The sequence below is a fragment of the Dermacentor variabilis genome, chromosome 1 (genome assembly GCF_050947875.1).
Source record: "Dermacentor variabilis isolate Ectoservices chromosome 1, ASM5094787v1, whole genome shotgun sequence".
In the NCBI taxonomy this organism is placed as follows: domain Eukaryota; kingdom Metazoa; phylum Arthropoda; class Arachnida; order Ixodida; family Ixodidae; genus Dermacentor; species Dermacentor variabilis.
The window spans coordinates 286,483,350-286,495,744 of record NC_134568.1 but is presented as its reverse complement, the minus strand read 5'-3'; the positions used below and the strand labels follow the sequence as shown (position 1 = coordinate 286,495,744).

Genomic DNA, 12,395 nt, shown 5'->3' with positions numbered 1-12,395 from the left:
ACACTGAGAAATAATCTCTCACTCGGCGCGGGAATTCGTGGAGCAGTGCGCTAAAGCGTCGAGCTAGCTGATGTGCTTGAGAAGCCAGTGCGACGCGGGCTCGATTCCGCCCAGCATCGGATAATTTCCGCCCAGCAATGAAAACTGTTAGATGGGCTTGGTAGACGGTAGCTGGTTTCACAATGCCGAGAATGCTGTTCGCAATACAAATCGCCCGTAGATGACTTCTTGGCATGAACGTCTGAAACGGCCATCGCTCTCGAGTCGTAGAAGTGCCGGTTCAATTCGTCGGCCAACATCTGGCTGAGCGTTAAGATAAGGAAACAAATACTGAGCACCCGGGATGCCATTCTGAACTTGCGCATCCGCGAGACTGCCGCGTGGCACGACTTGCGGGTGTTCTATTGCAAGTGCCGTTAAATTTGAGTACTCAAAGCTGTGTCGTCTGTTACAGCTTCTCTCGTCAATAAAGTAACTGGTTACGTGTAATTCGTCACTCAGAAATGTAAATAAATTACAGTGTGTGCTACCGATTAAAAAAAGTAATTCGACTAATTACAAAACTACGGAAATACAATTGATTGCAAGTAAATAATTGCATGTAATTCACTACGTACAAGTATGGTTACAACACGTTCAACGCTTAAAAAGAAAAGAAGAAATTAGGATTCGGAAGCTCTTCAACCACCTCAAGAGCTGCGAAGCACCATGAGTGGAGCGGGCCTCAATGGTAAAGATAGCGTCACATACGGCATGGTCTGTGAACTTTTAACAAGGAGGGTATATCTCTCACACCGAATGTAACAGGAGCATAACATGCCTATCGCTATGCCCACTTGCCCCTACAAATGAGGGTCCATGTGCACTGCGCATGCCGAAATGTTACAACTTTTCGCCTGTGCTATGCATATATAACCCTTTTTAACGAAAAAGTGTGCGACAAAGACGTAGACGAGAAAGAGAGAAACGACAAACACGGGCGCTACTCGCAACTAAAGTTTATTTCCAAAGAAACAGAATAAGTAGAAAACTACGCTGAAAGCAAAAAACCACCCTCTCAAGCGTGCGCGAGAAAACGAAAATAACATACATGTGGCAACAGCAAAGCTGGCTGATCAAGAACTGAAAGCATATTTAGCGCCAGCAAACAAGGACGGAAGATAGACGACAACACAATGCGTCCTTGTTTGCTGGCGCTAAATATGCTTTCAATTTACCAACACGCCCAACAAATGGCAATAATCAAGAACTGATTTGCAAAAACTCCCGAAGGAAGACATTTCTGCCTGTGACAAAGCTATCGAGGGTTGTCTTACCTTCGGGAGTTTCCGATTGCAAGTTGCCCGTAATTTCATGGCATATAAAAGTGCAACGAGCGAGGAAGGAAAGCCATGCACATGGAAGCCGCTGCTGAGACTCATTGGCGTTGCGCCACTGACCACGAGGTCGCTGGTTCTATTCCCGACGACGTCGGTGGCAGCCGCGCATTCGGACGGGGGTGGAATGCAACACCATGCACTCGTGTGTGGAGCCTTTAGTGCGCTTTAAAGAACCCCAGGGGGTCAAAATAATTCGGGGCCCTCCAGTACGGCGTCCATCGGATCGTCTGTGTTGCTTTCTGACGTTCAATTCCATTGATCGACAGTCAACTAGCCCAATGGAGTGCACAAAGGATCACAGAAGACCAGGCATCCGAGGCACGGACGTGCCAGTGTCCGGCCGCTGTCGCTAATATTACGTCCAGCATCGTAATTGGCTGGAATTTGCCCTTACGAACAAAGCGTAAGAGCTCTTTTCTGAACAGGAACCCAGACTATGCTATGTGGAGACTGAATTCTTTGGTTTGCTGCATCAATTCCTGCCCCATCGTAGTGTCAATGTACGTGGTTGCGGGGCTGCTGCATACGGTGCACGTGTCTTCAAGGCATCTTCTGCGCTCTCGCGCTTTGCACCACGTAACCACTCGGGCTCCAAGTGTATATCCCACAACTCTTTGCTGACGACAGAATGGATTACGAGACTTAGTCGATCTACCAATGGCGTATAGCCTCACCGCAGCCCCTGCCTCCGCGCTCAAGTGGAAATCGACCCGCAGCACGCGCCCAATCGACCGCAGCAGCTGCGCGCCGTCACTAGTTAAAATGGCCGAATGCGCGCTAACGAGGGCGCACGCACGTGGCATCCCGCGAGCCCAAGTCTCCGCGGGGCCACCCGAGTCGGCTCCCGGCGAAAGCCGCGGCTCAATCTGCGCGCGTAACGAAGTTTCCGAGCCGGCATTCCCGGGCGGGCCCGTTTATTTTCGCAAGTCGCGGCGGTCGCCCGCTTCGCTGCGCTCTGCTGCAGCTCATGCACGAAGCGGCACTCTAGAGCGGCCCAAACAGCTCGGCCTAGGGGAGGTTTGTTTTGTTTCGCGAAACCAGGAGGGCGCCGTGCACAGCATCCAGCCTGTGAGCCTCGCACGGCGCAGCTAAACGCCGCATAGAAACAGGACAAAGCTTTTAGACGGTGTCAACGACGATAAGGCTATTTTCCCCTGCGTGGCTTCGAAAACCTTGGGGCAAAGCTCGCGCTTTTCGCGCGACTCACTCGACCACGCTCTTTTTTTTTTTTTTCGTTTTCTCTTAAACAGCGCGCGCGACCATTTTGTTGCTTTCGCGGCTATCTCCTTGACGAGTGTTTTTGGTTTCAAACCGCATTTTATTCGCGTTTTCGCGAAGTTGTTATCCATTCCTTTCGTCTCGCTTCCGAACGAGCGGCCACCTATAGCATAGCGCATACCCGACAAATGGATTTTCAGGGCATGCGAGCTTCCTCGGCGAGATCGCACGGTTGGGGATCTGCGGTGAAATAAAAAAAAAAGTTTTTTTTTATTTCTCCTTTTCTTTTTCTAGTTCTCCTTCTCCATTTAGTCGTGCTCGAGTCGGCTGTCACAAGTGTCTCGTTGTTTTGCCTTCGCCGGGGTTAGCTCCGGTGGGTGCGGACATGCGAGTCCGCTTGGCGCCCTCTCTTCTCTCGAGCTTCTCTTTTTTCACTTCGTTTTCCAGTGTTTGCGCCCGACACCGTGCTCGCGGCTCGTACTTCTCAGGTCGATGTCGAGCTGCAAAGAGGGATTTCCACTTCGCGCTTCAAAGGAGTTTTCGTGTATACGTAAAACGAAACTTAGCCCGGCCGACTGCACGGGCCGTATAAAAGGCGAAAGTAAAAGGAGCCACGTATATAGCGGCACGACCGCTTGAGCCTAGCCAAGCGGAGGCACTGGTTTTTGTCTCTGTGCGCGCGCCATGAAAGCGGCAGCTTCCCTTTCGCTCCGGCTGCTGCAGCGCCGAGCACCGACTTGCCGGCAGCGGGCGTATCCGGCCGCGAGCGAGGTAGCTGTCCACTGCGCGCGTCAAACGTGTTTACGCTCTTCGGCAGGCTGCGATGCACGCCGATGAAGGCTGTCGGGAATTCGCGCTCACTGCTCTCAAAGTATTTTTTTTCTTTCTGAGCGACGCTGAAGCGCTTATTTTTAAGCATGCCGCAGATTTCGAAAGGAATTAATTACAAGCGCGATAAACCTCCGATAAAGGCCGATCCACACGACGGACCAAATTGCTCTTTTGGACCGCGGTCCGCGCATCACGTTATAGGACGTCACCAGTTCGTGCGTACCGCCGTTGGCCCGCGCAAGACCGCGGCCCTCGCGGTCCAACAAATTGCCGAGGCTTTTCCCGCTTCCGTTTTGGCGGCGGACCGCATGCAAACCGCAGCGATTTTGGCTTAGCCAACGAATGTTGTCCGGCAACAGAGTGTCTTCAGCCAAATCCAATCTAGTTTTCGGCTCAGCAAAAGCCAGTCGTTTCATGTTCGCAGTTCCGCCTACACGTTCGTGCAGCAGATATATTTTTTGAACACTGTGTCCTCTTGGAGTGACGAGGAGGTTTTTTCATTTTGTATACCTCGTTGAGCAGTTCCCGGCTTTGTGGGACTCGAGCCGGTATGATAACAATGATAACACTCTGGCCGAGAGTGTAGCTGGTTGGTCTGCTCTGCCGTCTGCTATGGCGGTCCGCCGTGTGGATGTGCTCTGCGCCGGACCGGACCGCGGCGGGCCGTGACGTCGCATCACGTGACCGAGCGGCCCGCGGACTTGGTCCGTCGTGTGGATCGGCCTTAACCTGGTCCCACGTGAAGGGCAAGAATAGCTGGTGACCTAGTTTGTCGAGCAAGATACTTGCAGTACTGAACGGCTTTTGCCTTCGAGTATTGCGAGTCATTTGGTTGCGGCTGATCCATCGGACAATGCCACAAAGAAGACGCTGGCGGGGTGCGCGATTCGGAACCAGGCCCTGTTAGGGAGCAGGGCCTGGCCGGTCGTGCATCCACCAAGCTAACCCTGACCTGAACCCAAGTCCACGGAACAATTATTACTGCTTTTCACTGCTTTAGATTTCACAGACGTCGCGAACGGTGTCGCTTACTGCATTTTCCGCATGCAAATCGCCGGTTGCGCCGGCTCTCTTTCGGACCATTTGGTGGGCTCCGACTTTCCACCTGAAACCACGCTTCCCGCTCCCCTCGGAAAGATCCCGCGCTGTCTTTTTAACGGAGGCTTGTATTGATAGCAATAAAAGTAACAGGTTTGAAGGCTCAAAAAGAGACAAACTAATCTGACGCGATTATTATTAGAAAACAGAGCCAAAGCACCCGCAGAGATATGCAAAATAATCACCTGTCATATCAACACCCATGCACGCGAAGCTCCATGTGTAAATACATGCATGTCCGTTTCTTGGTTCATTAATTTAATACTATAAGGTTCTTTTTGTTTGGTTGTGTGTGTTAGTTTTGTTCTCGCTAATGAATTGCACTTCCTGCTTCTCCTCCCGTGGGAATATTCAGGATTGCTTGCTTGCACTACTGGCGACATTTCCGCACCGCCAGCGCGCTCTCTCAGAGGTCCGAGGAGCTAAGGCGGCAAAAGTGGACCACCGCCCCCAACGCCATTGATAGGTGCAAAGAACCGCTCCCTCGCGCCAGTTAAACACATATTAAATATACTATAATATATGCTTCTCGGAGGTCTTTCCAGGTGAACGACAAGCACAGGCTTCGTGCGGGCATAGCTGCCATTGTGGTATATATGCAGCAGAACCGGCCCTCCATTCGTCTGTGGGCACACGCAATCATAACGCCGTTGTTGCCACTGTGCTTGCTCGGCGTATCATCATTTCTTTATCGCGTATGAAGCCGGCGGGACACGTGCGTAGGATGAAGCGCGGTATTCTTAGCTTATCTTGCTCCTGTTTCTTCAGCTGGCTGATTATTTCATGCCTTCCTCGCCTTTTGATCCTCGAAGGCACAATGAACAGCCGGAGGAGCTTTATACGCGACGCCCAACCATATCATCTTCGGGACTTCGACGTTGGCAGAATGGAATCCGGTGTCCTTTGCGCGTACCACGCGTTCTCTGGCGGTTTTATTATCTCGCCAGCAAGCATTATCATATATTTTCTGGGTGGGAAGGTCTCGTGAAAGCTGCAAGCGCGTACACCCTCTATGCGTACAGAACATAAAAAAGAAGAAATGAGAAAAGGAAGAACGAAAAAAGAAAGAAAAAGAAGCAGCAAGACAGAAATTAGTGATCCCGGACATACTACACACACAAAAAAAATTTGAAAGCACTCCTCTTTTTTTTTTTTTTTCCGCAAGCGTGTTATCCACTTTCATTTCTTCATTCTCCGAGAGCCATCAGTAAGGATCGAGGGAAGAGGCGTTGTCAGAGACCACACGCTGTCTTCTTCATTTCCAACGCTCGTTCCTCTGCAGAGGTAATTTTTTTTTCTCGCTCCTTGCTCGGTGCTCCTGTGCCAAGCGTTTTCATTAGGAAGCCTTACACAAAAGCAGTCGACATCTAGGCGCTCTCGCGAACCACTTCATTTGCACGTGAAAATTCCCGACTGACAAGTCCTCCTGTGGTGTTCTCGAAGGGGTCGCTTGTTTGCGATTTTACCAGGGTCTATGCGGCACAGTCAAATGCGTGCGTGGGAGAAGCGGCTCGTCTGGATGTTGCCTCCATCAATTTTTCTATTTTTTTCTACGTCTGTGCTGCTGGTCAGTAAAGCGAAGCTAACGAGAAAGAGAGACGAAACAGCGTGAATCTTGGAGGCACTAAATTTCGAAGACGCAAACAGGTGAGCTTGCAATTTGCAGACTGGACAGGTTTCTCACTAATGAGGTAACTTGTGAGCCCCGTACTTCTATTGTCATCTCTGTGGCAGCGAGCTGCGCCTCTTGTGTCATGTTAGAGCATCTCCGGGACGGGTCCCGGGATATAACACGACGCGAAGGGCCAAGAAAATGAGGTAAAAGGAAAATTTGACTTGTGTTATAATGACAGCCTCAAGCTGGCAGCGACTTCATCGCAACACTGAAAGAAAGTGCTAAGCAGTTTATGACCATGCGCCATACGAACCTAACCATGTTCAGGTACCCGAGGTTTATACTAAAAGCAACAGAAAGTCTGTATAATGCAATTTCACGGAGCCTGTCGGCCAGATGGTGACATTACAGGCAGAACAAACACTAAAAATTAGCGCGTAAGTTAGCCGAAGAAACCGAGCATCGACCGCATTTCATTGCGTTGCATTACGGTTGCACTTGAACGCGGCGAGTGAGCATGAAAGCTTGATATCAGAGTTAAACGCTTTCGCTCGTGTGCGTTGCATCACAATGTAATTTACATTCACGAGATATAAATGCTAGAATATCCGTCTACAGCAAGAATAGGCCTAAAACGTGTCACCGCCCTGATTCCCCTGAGACCGCAGTAGAAAGACCGAGAAATGAATTGCGTCACACTGAACTGGACTAAAATTACCGCGCTCTCACCAAGAAGCGGAAAGGGGGGGGGGGTGGAGGGCGAGTACAATAACGGCCGTCGCCGACTGAATTCAAGTTGCGCGCCGCATTCCTTCTGCTTGCGCGTTCGTCCTTGAAGGAAGTATCGTCGTCGTCTCGGGGAAGGGAGGTCCTCGTGGGGAACGCGTGCGGGCCGCTCGGGAAGTGGGGAACGAGGAAGCGCGAGGAGCCTTCCGCGCGTATCGGCTCGAATTCGTGTCACGCTGCTCGCCGGGTCGCAGCGAGGAGCACTCTGGAACGCGGGTCACGACTCCCTTTTCATCGGCGCCGCGCTATGCCGCTCTGCTTTCCCCGCCTTCCTCGGAGGGCCGCCGCTCCGGCAAAGGTTTTGTAATTGGGCGTCGGCGAGCAGCGACCCCTCTACGTCCCGACACGTACTCTCTCGGTGACGCTTCTGAAGCTAACGCGTTTTCAATTCCCTGTATTATTTCACCCTTTGTTCGTGCCCTTGTTTTTCGCCCTGCCCGTCGCGTATTCTAAGCGTTTTTTTTTTCTTCCTTGGTTGAATGCGCACATGCTCCCAACGCAAGCGTTCATGCGTGCACTTGTCTCTTTAAACAGGAGTTTCGTCAGTGCTGCCTTTCTTTATAAAAAGTTAAAAAAAAATAAATTATGGGATTTTACGTGCCAAAACCACTTTCTGATTATAAGGCACGCCATAGTGGAGGACTCCGGAAATTTCGACCATCTGGGGTTCTTTAGCGTGCACCTAAATCTAAGTACACGGGTGTTTTCGCATTCCGCCCCCATCGAAATGCGGCCGCCATGGCCGGGATTCGATCCCGCGACCTCGTGCTCAGTAGCCCAACACCACCTTATAAAAAGTGCCTGATACATGTTTTCTGCTTTGACCTTACGACGAATTATTTTCCTCTGGGGACTGAATGACGCCTACATCTCACTCTGCTTACGCTCACGCATAAGAGGTAAGGACGCCTAAAAAACGTGCACAATCTACGGGTACGCTAGGACCTAGTTGGTCGCAATATTTGACAAACTGACAAAAAAAAAAGAAAAACAAAGGAACACGCACATTCTCGCCGTAAACGTGAAGAGTTCTGCACTCGCCTGATTTCCGTCGTGCTTTGTGGTGAAAGTTTGCAGGGTGCCTTTTTTCCCCCTTGACAAGCAATGGTTTACTAAACAAAGCCATGCTTTCAGACCCGTATTCTGAAAAAGCTGAAATTCAATTCTGGATTTTTACGTGCCAAAACTACTGTATGATTAGATTAAGAGGAGCGCCGTATTAGAGGATTCCGGAATATTTATAATCTTCTCGTTCATCTGTACTCTGGATGAACTAGGAGCTTTCTGAATTCGTATAGGTGTGCTACACTATTAAATACGAACAACATTTATGACTGCAGTCGTGATTACCTGTCCACTAAATTACATATTGTTGAAGTGAATATTTTACCTTCGATAAAGATGATACTGACCCATTTGCTGGAGTTTGCATTTCGTGATAGCGCTATAAATGAGTAGGCGCTTGTTAGGCCGACCTCGACAGCATGATTTTTCGGAAGAAAATCACATCGTGCGTTACTTTTCTGCCTTAAAGATTAACCATGCAACTTGACAACTATCATATCATCGCAGATAAGGCTTTTCGCCGACGATTGCATTTTATACCGTACAATAAAAAAATCTGATGACCATTTAGTATTGCAGAACGACCTTAACCTTGTCAGTTTCTGGTGCAGTACGTGGCAGATGACCCTGAACTCAGACAAATGTAAAGTTATGTCCTTCTCGCGTAAACATTCAAACTCTCACTTTTCCTACGTCCTAAATAACACCGCCGTACCTCCGACATTGTCCTACAAGTACCTTGGCATTGAACTCACAACTCATCTTTCCTGGAGTACACATATAACGGCTATCTGCACAAAAGCTTCGAAAACTCTGGGTTATCTTCGACGGAACTTGCGTAAATCCCCTGCTACAGTTCGTAAATTAGCATATCAAACTTTTGTTCGCCCACAGTTAGAATTTGCGTCATCAGTATGGTCCCCACATCAAAATTATTTAGTTGATATGCTAGAAAAAATTCAGAACAGGGCATCGCGCTTCATCACAAGTAACTACGACAGAACTTGCAGCGTGACCAAGATCAAAGCAGATATTTCGCTCCAGCCACTTGAAACTCGTCGCACGATAAGTCTTCTTTGCCTTTTCCATAGACACGTCCATGGTAATCGAGCTCATGTGTTGCCGCTTGAAGTACCAGCGCGCACGTCACGTCGCCTTAACAATAGCCATAGTTTCATGCGCATATTCGGTAATACACTGTCATTTAACGCATCAGCACTGCCACGTGTCATTACCGTATGGAACAGCCTTCCTGATAACATTGCGAGCATAACAGATCGTGACGCTTTTCGCGAAGAATTGCTGAATTTCCTGTAGAAACTGTATAAGGATGTTATTGACCTGCTTTCCTTCACTGTTTTTCACACTTGTATTTTTATATTTTTGTGAGCATGAGTATATTACTGTGTTTACGCTCGCTAAAGCTTAGCCTAGACAAACATTTATTGAACTTCGCTTTACTTATCTTGTGAATGCATGTATAGATATTTATATTCTCTACTCCTGTACTGCTTTACTTATCTTGTGAAAGCCTGTATTGATGTTCATATTATTTACTCCTGTTGAAACACTTACTTTGTGTCCCCCCTTACCCAATGCCCTTAAATGGGCCTGTAAGGTATTTTAAATAAATAAATAAATAAATAGGCGGTTCTAAGGTTAAGCATAACAGTTTAACCAATTTTTTAATTGCAGACATTTTACTTCGCTTTTGCACCACAAAGCGGTTCATCGTAAGTGGGTCTGTATACGTATATATACAAAGCTGAACATGTATAGGGCGTAATTTGGCGCTTTGTCGGTGCTAAATAAAGTCTGCAAACCGTCCCAGAGCCTCAAACACATTTTGTCGAAACAATAGTTTGCCTGTGAGCAGAGGGAAGGATAGAAGAAAAAAAAAAAATGAGGAGGCACTGATGCTAACCAGAAAAGCTTCTGCTTTGCTGCCCTACACGAGGGGGAGTGGGGAGGGAAGCGTGGAATAAAAAAGACGCGAAGGAGAGGAAGCCTGTGAATGTGTACACGTGCGCTGAAAGTGTACGCAGAGAAAGGCGTTCCCATACACCCGTCATCCTCAAGAAATATAGAACAGCCTTCATTGCCTTGTGGGCCGACTCACGTTGATGGCGGCGCTCAAGTCGTCCGCGCGGTCAGTGGACAATTAAGCAGTCGTCCCAATGCATTGGAGAGTGATTTTCTTCGTGAGGCAAATCGAGGACAGTGGCGCAACAAGTGGTCGATGTTCTCTTCGCGGCCGAAAACATCGCGTGCTGCACTGTCAGCCATTCTAATCAGTATTGAGTAAGCTTTCGTGAAGGCACCTCCTAACCATGGCCTACACAGAAACGTTGCCTCACATTCGATGCAGTCCGGGTAGAGGTCTAAGTTGGAGCGAAGGTCACAGCATGCGCAATAGCACGCCCCGTGTTCGTGGCATTTCACTCAGCTAACAAAAGTGTGTGTGCCTGAAGGGGAAGCTTTCGAAATTTGGAATCAATAGTGGAATCGGAAGGCAGTGGTCTTCTTTGTGTGCTTCTCAGGCAGCCTTGTCTGTGTAATCATTGCCAGTGGTCCCACAATGCCCTGGTAACTAATGCCCCCAAAAAAAGGAAGAAGAAGAAAACCGTGTCCCTTTTTTTCTTTCACGCGATGGTGAAGTTCTCTTGGCCGCCACTCAGCTTCCTGCTTGAGTATTCGCAGCAGTAGTCTACTGTCATCTCTGTTTGTTCCGGCCGTTGCGCAGAGAAAGAGCTAAACGCTCTTAGTTGTGATGTTTGATGTGGGATGATATAAACCCGAGGATCACGAAGCTACCGGCGACGAGGTGTGTGGTGCAGCCCCTTGAATATAGAATAATATTGTGTTTGGGAGGAGCGGCGTTTAACGGGTACCGTCGTCCACTCTTTTCGCGTGCATCGGAGTTGTGCACTACAGATTTAAGAAATGTTTCTGGAATGACCACGCATGTCGCGATTGGCGGTCGGTGCGACGCGGTCTCAGCTGCTGTGCGCTATACGAATACGAGTTGTTGCTGTTTGTGGTGATGCGGTTGGCGAGTTCAGCCGAAATTGTCACTTGGAGGCCGTAGAATGCGCGTGAACTAAGGTTGCTTATTGTCTTTCTCCCTTACACCGTCTAGCTGTCTATCATTAGATGAGTAATAGTCTACCTGCTACACTTGCGGAGCTGCCGCCGAACTTCACGGGGGTTTCATTTTATCCTACACCGACTGCACGTTGCAAATACAGCTGAGGTTCTAAAAAATTCAAATATTTTTGATATGACGAAGTACAAGCCAAAAAGGCGAGACGTTAATGAATTTTCTCGCGAGCTGCCGCCAATATTCTGTGCTCAGTATATTTTGGCAACAGGGGCCCGGGCCTGTCGTAATATCCCTAAGCTTCTTCAGAAAAAAGAAAGCAAAGAAACACACAATTTTATTTGCACTGCAAAATCTCAAATGGAAACTAGGAGTGTTTTTGCATTTGAGGACTATATATTCGTGCACCCCACAATCTGTTGCTTTAGTAGGCTTTGAGTTATTCCTCTGGTTGTGTGTGTGTGTGTGTGTGTGTGTGTGTGTGTGTGTGTGTGTGTGTGTGTGTGTGTGTGTGTGTGTGTGTGTGTGTGTGTGTGTGTGTGTGTGTGTGTGTGTGTGTGTGTGTGTGTGTGTGTGTGTGTGTGTGTGTGTGTGTGTGTGTGTGTGTGTGTGTGTGTGTGTGTGTGTATGTGTGTGTGTGTTGTTTTTGACGCACAACACGCCGCACAGAATGTGTTAAGTCGCGCATAAGTGCTTTCTCAACGTGGATGTCCGCTATTGAAAGCTGCTATTAACTAATGAAACCTTCTTGAAAGTCTATCAATGCATATCGAACTGTCCTTGCTCTGAGTATGTTGAAATCGGTCTGTTTTGCTATCCGTTTATCTTATGTGACAGTAAAAGCAGTCAAATTCACCTACAGCAGCTTTTATTGTAAGTAGAGTTGTATACTGTATATTTCTAGCACATTTGTAAAATCGCTCGTGCACATTGCGAACTTCCGCTTCCACAGTTTGGTAACTTGAACAAGTCAGAACGTAGAATCGGATAATAAAAGCATTCATAGGGTGTGCCAACGGAAGGATATCTGTACCCGTACTTGCAGCCTAAGCACAATGCCGCTCCCTGTGTTCCTAAGAGACGTTGCTCACGCCGTTGCAGGACAGAATTACACGTAACGCTAGTGTATCTCAGCTTGCTTTCTTTGTCTGGGCACTTAATGTCCACACAGTACTTGTCGCATTCACTTCACTGCTCATCCGTTCAAAAGTGCTGGCGCTAAATGCTCGTCATTGTGTGTATGCGTGTGCGCGCGTTATTTGTTCATTTCGTCGCGTGATCTACTTATGTATTCAGTAGACAA

At 48.4% G+C, this 12,395-nt stretch overlaps 1 protein-coding gene across 1 annotated transcript in view; it reads left to right on the top strand.

Annotated features, from left to right (window-relative positions):
• Pde1c (Phosphodiesterase 1c) overlaps nucleotides 1-12,395 on the top strand; it is a 658,667-nt gene that overhangs the window by 49,665 nt on the left and 596,607 nt on the right. The gene's annotated exons all lie outside the window — the stretch shown is intronic.